Below are 9,160 nucleotides of genomic sequence, written 5' to 3'. Positions count from 1 at the left end.
ATAAGTAGCAAATAGAATATAGTGTCAGGAAGTGTGAGGTCATGCACTTTGGTAAAAGGAATAAAAGAACAGACTATTTTCTAAATGGGGAGAAAATTCAAAAATCAAAGATGGGAGTCTTTGTGCATAATTCCCTGAAGGTTAATTTGCAGGTTGAGACTGTGGTGATGAAGGCAAATGCAATATGAGAGGACTAGAATATAAAAGCAAGGATGTAATGCTGTGGCTTTATAAGGCACCGGTGCGGCCCCACTTTGGACTATTGTTTGTAGTTTGGCCCAATATCTAGAAGAAAGAGGGGGGAATCAGAATGTGGTTTAATATGATCAGCATATGTGGTGAAATTTGTTTTGGGGGCAGCAGTAAAATGCAATAGATAATAATAAAAACTGAATTACAGTAAGTATGTGTGCCTTCAGGCTCCTGATGGTAACAATGAGAAGAGGGATTTGGATGATCCTTCAGGGGGATGGGAACTGGAGCACTAGTGCGGACCATGAGGTAGTTGGTTTACAGACAAAGGCAACATGCATTGAGACTTCTAGCAAGGGGAGGCTGATGATAGGGCAAAGTTCCAGTCAACAGGATGAGTTGCAATGCAAAAGATGGCCAAAATCGGAAAAGGTGAGTACAGGACTGAAGGTGTTGTATCTGAATGTGCACAGTATATGGAATAAGATAGATAAATCTGTAGAATAGTTACAGGTTGGCATGTATGATGTTGTAAGCATCATTGAATCATGGCTGAAAGAAGGTAGGTCACCTGGACCAGATGGTGTACATCTTCGGGTTCTGAAGGAGGTGGCTGAAGAGATTGTGGAGGCATTAGTAATGACCCTTCAAGAATCTCTAAATTCTGGAATGATTTCAGGGGCTGGAAAGTTCCAAATGTCACTCCAGTCTTCAAGAAGAGAGGGAGGCAAAAGAAAGGAAATTTTAGGTCAGTTAGCCTGATTTCAGTGGTAGGGAAGATGTTGGAGTTGATTGTAAAGGATGTGGTCTTGAGGTGCTTGAAGGCGCATGATAAAATAGGTCAAACTCAGCATAGTTTCCTTCGGAGAAAATCTTACCTGACAAATCTGTTGGAATTCTTTGAGGAAATAGCAGGCAGAATAGACAAATGAGAATCAATGGATGTTGTATACTTGGATTTTCAGAAGACCTTTGACAAGGTGCCACACACAAGGCTGATTAACACGGTAAGGGCCCAAGATTCTAGCATGGATGGATGATTGGCACAAGGCAAAGAGTAGGAATAAAGGGAGCTTTTATGATTGGCTGCTGGTGACTAGTGGTGTTCCCCTTGTTTGCATGTTGTATGTCAATGAATGAATGAATTGAATGAATTGGTGGTTTTCTGGGCAAGTTTGTAGACAATACAAAGATATGTGAAAGAGCAGATAGTGTTGAGGAAGCAGAATGTCTACAGAAGAATTTAGACAGATTGAGGGAATGGACAAAGAAGTGACAAATAGAATACAGTGTTGGGAAGTGTATGATCATGCACTTTGGTGGAAGAAATAAAAGCACAGACTATGACAAAAAAAGGGGTGCCAGGGACTTGGGCGTCCTCATGCAGGATACCGTAAAGGTTAATTTTCATCTTGAGTCTGTGGTGAGGAAGGCAAATGCAATGTTAGCATTCAATTCAAGAGGACAAAAATATAAAAGCAGGGATGTATTTTGAGCCTTTATGAAGCTGTGGCAAGGCCTCACTTGGAGTATTGTGAGCAGTTTTGTGCCCCTTATCTGAGGAAGGATGTGCTGACATTGGAGAGTGTTTAAAATAGAATCACAAAAATGATTCTGGGATTGAAAGTTTTATCATATGAAGATATTATTCACTGATATGAAGCATGTATTCACTGGAATTCAGAAGAATGAGGGGTAACTTCATTGAAACCTAATGAATGGTGAAAGGACCTGATAGAGTGGATATGCAGAGGATGTTTCCTATGGAGGGAGAGACTAGGACCAGAGGACACAGTCGCAGAATAGAGGGGTGTCCTTTTAGAACAGAGATGAGGAGGAATTTTTTTAGCCTGAGAGTGGCGAAACTGGGGAATTCGTTGCCACTGGCAACTGTGGAGGCCAAGTCTTTATATATATTTAGTACAGAGGTTGATAAATTCTTGACTGGTCAGGGCATGAGGGATACAGGGAGAAGGCTGAGAGGAGAAATGGATCAGCCATGAGCAGAATCCATGGGCCAAATGGCCTAACTCTGCTCCTATATCTTATGCTCTTAAGAAGTCATGTCCTGGGTGATGGGGTTGTTAATGATGGATGCCACCTTTTTGAGGCACCACTCCTTGGAGATGTCCTGGATGTTATGGAGGCTAGTGCCCATGATGGGGCTGACTGAGTTCACAGCTTTCTGAAGCTTCTTTCAATCCTGTGCAGTAGACTCCCCCCCCCCACCCCCCCGCCATACCAGGTGGTGATGCAACCAGTTAGAATGCTCTCCATGGTACATCTGTAGAAATTCATAAGTGCCTTTAGGCTACATCCACACTACACTAGATAATTCCGTAACCGAAGCTTTTTCTCTTTGTTTTTACCCTCCGTCCACAGTAAAACAGCATTTTCGTCCTCCAAAAATGGAGATTTTCAGAAACGCCCTCCAGAGTGTGTAATTTTGAAAATGCTGGATTGGCCGGAGCAGTGTGGACAGGGTAACCGAAGAAATCTAAAAATGCTGTCGTGACAGGTGGTGATGGCAGCGCGCCATTTCATTGTTTTCTTGAATGCAACCTAACAATTTCAGAACAGACGGCAATGAGACTGAAGCAAAAGAGTTAGAAATGTACTCACCAAATACTTTGACCCATAACTTACTGAATAAATAAGTATAGTCACTTTGCCCTGTTTTCTGTCCTTGCTCGTAAAAAGGTGGTTTATCTATTTATGCAAGTACTTCTCTGACAATAGATGTGTAACAGCCTAATGTAACATTGTATGGAAATACAAGATAACACTGATGCAGTCATGTTTTATACATTTAGCAAGGGGCTTTATTAATGCAACGAGTTCAACAGTTTTTCAATGTTCGTCGTCAGCCGGGTCAATCTGTCCGTGAACTCCCTGTCGGTTGCCTCCGTACGCTCCAGTATTTGTTTTTTTTTGTTTCAAGTCCTCCTGCGCGAGAGCCAACAGCTGTCCACTGTTTAAGTTTTTCTAGTCTGTAACTGCACAAACGCGCACCAAGTCTTTCACGGCGAGATTCAACACCAAACATGTCACTTGTTTTCGGTAGATGTGTCCTGCACATGCGCAGTAGGAGAGAATTCACCAAAATATCTGTTTTAATGTGGATGGAGATATTCTTAAAAATGCCTAGTGTGGATGCCTGTCGTTCTTATGCAAAACTGGCCTTTTCAAAATTATCTGGCCTAGTGTGGATGTAGCCTTAGTGACATACCTAATCTCCTCAAACTCCTAATTCAATGTAGCTGCTGTCATGCCTTCTCTGTAACTGCATCAATATGTTGGCCTAGGATAGATCCTAGGATATTGACACCCAGGAACTTGAAACTGCTCACCCTTTCCACTTCTAATCCCTGTATGAGGACTGGTGTGTGTTCCCCCAATTAGCCTTTCTGAAGTTCACAATGATGTTGAGTACGAGGCTGTTGCTGCGACACCACTCAACTAGTTGGTATAATGTACCTCACTCCTGAACATCTTCTTGTCGGCATCTGAAATTCTACCAGTAGTTGTTTCATCAGCGAATTCATTGATGGCAGCTATAAACTGGCTGAGGTAGGAACTCATTGAAACCTATTGAATGGTGAAAGGCCTGTATAGAGTGGCCGTAGAGAGAATGTTTTTAATGTGGGTAAGTCTAGGACCAGAGGACATAGCCTCAGGATAGAAGGGCGTCATTTTAGAACAGAGATGAGGAGGAATTTCTTTAGCAAGAGTGTGAAGAATCTGTGGAATTGGTTGCCACAGGCAGCCGTGGAGGTCAGGTCATTGGATGTATTTAAGTTGGGGGTTAATAGGTTCTGGTGCTAAATGAAACAACACAAAAATACACTAGACTATGTGAAATAGCACAAGGCTACACTAGCAATGTAAAAACTACACTAGACTACAGACCTGCACAGAACTACATAAAGTGCACAAAACAGTGCAGGGCAGTACAGTAATTAATAAACAAGACAATAGGCACAGTAGAGGACAAATTACAATATAATAATAAATGATGTAGATGTCAGTCTAGACTCTGAGTATTGAGGAGTCTGATGGCTTGGGAGAAGAAACTGTTACACAGTCTGGTCGTGAGAGCCCGAATGCTTTGGTACCTTTTGCCAGAAGGCAGGAGGGAGACGAGTTTGTATGAGGGGTGCGTGGGGTCCTTCACAATACTGTCAGCTTTGCAGTTGCAGCGTGTGGTGTAAATGGCCATAATAGTTGGGAGAGAGACCCTGATGAACTTCTCAGCTGACCTCACTATCCACTGCAGGGTCTTGTGATCCAAGACCCTGCAATTCCTGAACCAAGCAGTGATGCAGCTGCTCAGGATGCTCTCAATACAACCTCTGTGGAATGTGGTGAGGATGGGGGGTGGGAGATGGACTTTCCTCAGCCTTCGCAGAAAGTAGAGACGCTGCTGGGCTTCCTTTGCTATGGAGCTGGTGTTGAGGGACTAGGTGAGATTCTCCGCCAGGTAAACACCAAGTAATTCTTAACTATCTCAATGGAGGAGACGTCAATGTTCAGTGGGGAGTGGTCGCTCTGTGCCCTCCTGAAGTCAACAACCATCTCTTTTGTTCTGTTCACATTTAGAGACAGGTTGTTGGCTCTGCACCAGTCCGTTAGCCACTGCACCTCCTCTCTGTAAGCTGACTCATCGTTCTTGCTGATGAGACCCTTCACGGTCGTGTCATCGGCGAACTTGATGATGTGATTCGACCAGGTGAAGGCAGGAGATCGGGATTGAGAGGGAATTGGATCAGCCATGATGAAACGGTGAAGAAGACTCAATGGGCTCAATGGCTTCATTCTGTTCCTATTATGGTCTTTTGGTCTTATGGTAATGACCGCTCATGAATTTATTCACCTCTAAATACCTGGTGTGCCAAGACACAATGAAGCATATCACCCTCTTTTGATTGTTCTCCACTCCTCCTTACTCAATGGCCTCTATGGTGATTAACACATAGGCACATGAAATGAAAAGCCTCTTTTTCGAACTGATGCCTGTCGATCTTTACCATAGTTGTTTCATGTGTTTTGGTGGGGTCAGTGAAGTCTCTGAAACAGAAAGGTAGCTCTGATTTTGTTTTGTAATTTATAGTTATACCTCTGAATGTTGCTTAATTGAAACTAACATAAGATCCATTTACTTTCTTCTTTAAGGTAGTGTACATCACAATATTTTAAATATGTCCAGAAATGTATGCAGTTGGTTATATGAAGTTTGGATTTTAGATATTTTGTGCAGAAACAAATATCACAATTTAAATTCATTTTTTTTCCAAAAATTTAAAATCAATTTTAGTTGAAATGAGCAGCTCTTGCTATCCTGTTACACTTTTCCTTGGAGGTAGATGGCGTAAAGTCTGATTAATCATGTTTTATAAACTTCTTTGATGTGTGCTTACTGGAGATAAGACGTGTCACCCCTAAAATGGTATTCATAGAGTCATTTAACCATATATCTAACACCACCACATTTTTGGTATGGGGGAGTGCATTTTACGTTTTAAAAAAATTTACATGCTGAGTTACTGAATGAGTCATTTTCTGTTTAGCCAGGAGGTTGACGTAATGAACTGATAAGCTATTTTTGCAAAGCACGTTATTTTCTGGTAAAATATGGGAATTCGTCTTTTAGAGATAACTGTCTGAAGCATCATCTGTCTAGAAAACTGTGTATGTGTTATGTAACCATAAATAGAATGATGGAACATAGACTAAAAATTACTCATGATGATACAGCATAGGAAGAGATCGATTCAGCCAATTGTATCTCTGCTGGGTCTTTGCAAGATTCATACCCATTGCCCATGCCCCTCTCTCACCTCTTTTCCCAAAATAACCTTACAAAGTCCCTGTTCATATTTTTTTTTATTAACATTGCTCATTTGGAAGTTACAGTGTGTCATTCCCAGGCTCTACATTCCGGATCACCACAAGTTTACTGAGCGAGAAAAAAAACATGTTTCTCATGTTGCTTAAGTTATCCAAACTTCCCTGTACAGATCCATCCATTCTTAAAACCAATCAGTTTTAATATTTTATATTAATACTGAGATGACAATGATGTAGAAGTCCCTGTGATAAATGTCATCAACTGGACAGCAAAAATGATCTTTCCAAGTGTTTTGCTGCCTTTCAAAGTGAAATTGAAGTTTCACCCTCCTGTACTTTCCACTTGCACAAACTAAATTCATAGTCCTGAAGAAGGATCTCGGCCCAAAACATCAACTGTTTATTCATTTCTATAGGTGCTGTCTGACCTGCTGTGATCCTCCAGTATTTTGTGTGTGTTGCTTTAGATAAATAAGACTTTGGCCAGCTGCAAGACTTTTTTTTATTTGCATTGTCAGACCTTGCAACAATATCAGATCTAATTGTACCTGTTTGACTGATCTTAAAATTCTGATCAGTTTAAAACATCTCAACTCGATTTGTAAACTTTCTAAAACACTAAAACTGTCAAATATAACATTATGCACCAAGAACTCTCAAATATTGTCCTCATGCACTTTCTTTCTCCTTGTTTCTTGATAAAATGAATGAAAGTAATTCACAAACACGAGGAAATCTGAAGATGCTGGAAGTTCAAGCAACATGCACAAAATGCTGGTGGAACGCAGCAGGCCAGGCAGCATCTATAGGGAGAAGCACTGTTGACGTTTTGGGCCGAGATCCTTTGTCAGGACGGAGGGTCTCGGCCCAGAAACATCGACGGTGCTTCTTCCTATAGATGCTGCCTGGCCTGCTGCGTTCCACCAGCATTTTGTGTGTGTTGAGAATAATTCACCACTGATTTGAGAAAGAACTTCTGTTCTGTGGGACCATCTGTTTGCAAACCAAAATATTGCATTATCATGTTTTCCAACTGTCCAGTTCCAACTATTATAGTCCTCATGGCATCTGTAATGATCTCAGCTGGAGTGTAGTCCAACATTAGAAACAACATTAGAAAAATTAGAAACTGATTTTCGCCATGATCTTATTGAATGGCAGTGCAGGCTCGACGGGCCAAATGGCCTACACCTGCTCCTATTTCTTTGCTCTCATGTAAAACTGCAACGTGTGTGCAGCTGTCAGGCTCTTGAACAAATGAGGATAACTACACTCTCTGTATTTCTGGTGTTCTCACAATCAATTATCTCACTTATCAGGACTCTTTATCGTTTTATTTCATGTTCTTTTTTATTGCCATTTATATATATTTGCATTTGCAGAGTTTGTTTTTCATTGATCCAATTTACAGTTACTGTTTTATAGATTTGCGGAGCATACCCGCGGGGGAAAGAATTTCAGGGTTGCATGTAGTGACATGTGTGCACTCTGAAAATAAATTTTACTTTGAACTTTGCAAGTGTTCATCCAGGCAGATCTGCACCCAGGTGGTGACATGAGTCTGTTACTTTAATCTGGAAAGATTATGACCGTTAATTGATTTGAAATGCGATCTTGCAAATTTAAATGAGCTATAATTCAACAGTTTTTTTTTAAATGCACCGTAAAAAGCAATTAAAGCCTAGCAGCTGTTCTTCTTATAAGTAGACTTGTATGGTTGCCTCTGTTTCTGACAACTACTTCTCCAAATTACATGTAGTTGCGTTGAACCCCATATGTCTTTGCAGAAAAATGCACTGTTCACTCAAGTCCTTTCCGCTCAATATTCCACCGCATCCGGTGTTTTTTTTAGAGGTAGTGAGAAGTTAGTCTATTGTTGCACACGTTGAGATTGAGAGTTTCAGTCTTTTGGATAGGTACATGGAGCTTAGAAAAATAGAGGGCTATGGGGAAGTCTAGTAATTTCTGTATTGTGCTGTAGGTTTTCTATGTTTCTATCAAACTGCATTGCTCGATAATAGAGGCACCCCTGGTCAAACTTCATTTATTGTGACGATAGTGGTGAACCCTCTTATTTTAGTTTTAAACTATGGAATATCTCTGAATCTCTTCAGAGATTCCAAAAACCCATCGATATTAGTACTGTCTAATCATTGACTCGTTATCCTCTGCTCTTTAGGCTAGAATTCATCGTTTGACGTTTAAATGGGTGATCCACACCACGGGAATAGCTTCCAGTAGGAGTGCGTTTTTGCCTCTTCGGTAGATTTCCCCTTTCTGGGGAACTGAGCACCCCCATCGCCTCCAAGGTTAAAAAAAGCGCAACGCTGTGTGTCACACATTCAAAGCGGAACGCGCGCGCGTCCCCGCGTGGGAGGAAGCGCGAGCGCGGGCACGGGCACGCACCCGCACCCGCACCGAGCCAGACCGGTCAGCGCGGATGGAGGAAGGTTGCAGACAGCAGGGGCGTGAACAATCGGGAGGTGGGCGGAGCGGCGCCGCTGCGACACGGGTGGGTGACAGTTATAACCGAGGACAAGGCGGCAGGCGCCCGTCTCAGGGACAGGCTGTGGGCAACCTCCTCCCCGGGACGGTCTGCTGAACTAGCCGTTCCTCCGGAACTGATTTCCCCGCCCCTCAGAGCAGCACCTTCGCCGCCGGGACACGAACCCCTCCCCACTCACTGGCGATGGGCGTGCGGGCGGGCGGCTGGCGCCAGCTGGTCCACTACTTGCACGACCCGCACCGAGTGGCCAGATTTCAGCAGCTGTGCGGGGTGGCCGCCGTGCGCTCTGTCCAGCCCCTCGCCAACGGCAGCTGCCGCCATGAGGCCGGGACCGCGGGCGCTGGCGAGGCCGGGGCCGGGGCCAGGCACCACCGAAACCCCGGCGGCGCCTCGGACTGGAACGGCGTGGCCTGCGAGCCGGCCGTCGGCGCTGACACCGGCCACTGCGGCGACCCCGCCGCCATCCCTAGAGAAGCCGAGCGGCGGTCTCGAACTGCCGACCCCAAGAAGAAGCCGAGGCGCAGGAACTCGCTGAACGAGGAGGCTGCGGGCGCCGAGTTCATCATCCGCAACCGGCTGCTGTACTACCTCTTCAGTCTGGGCACCGAGCTGGGC

The sequence above is a fragment of the Hypanus sabinus genome, chromosome 2 (genome assembly GCF_030144855.1).
Source record: "Hypanus sabinus isolate sHypSab1 chromosome 2, sHypSab1.hap1, whole genome shotgun sequence".
NCBI classification, from domain to species: domain Eukaryota; kingdom Metazoa; phylum Chordata; class Chondrichthyes; order Myliobatiformes; family Dasyatidae; genus Hypanus; species Hypanus sabinus.
This window is presented reverse-complemented; position numbering follows the sequence as displayed.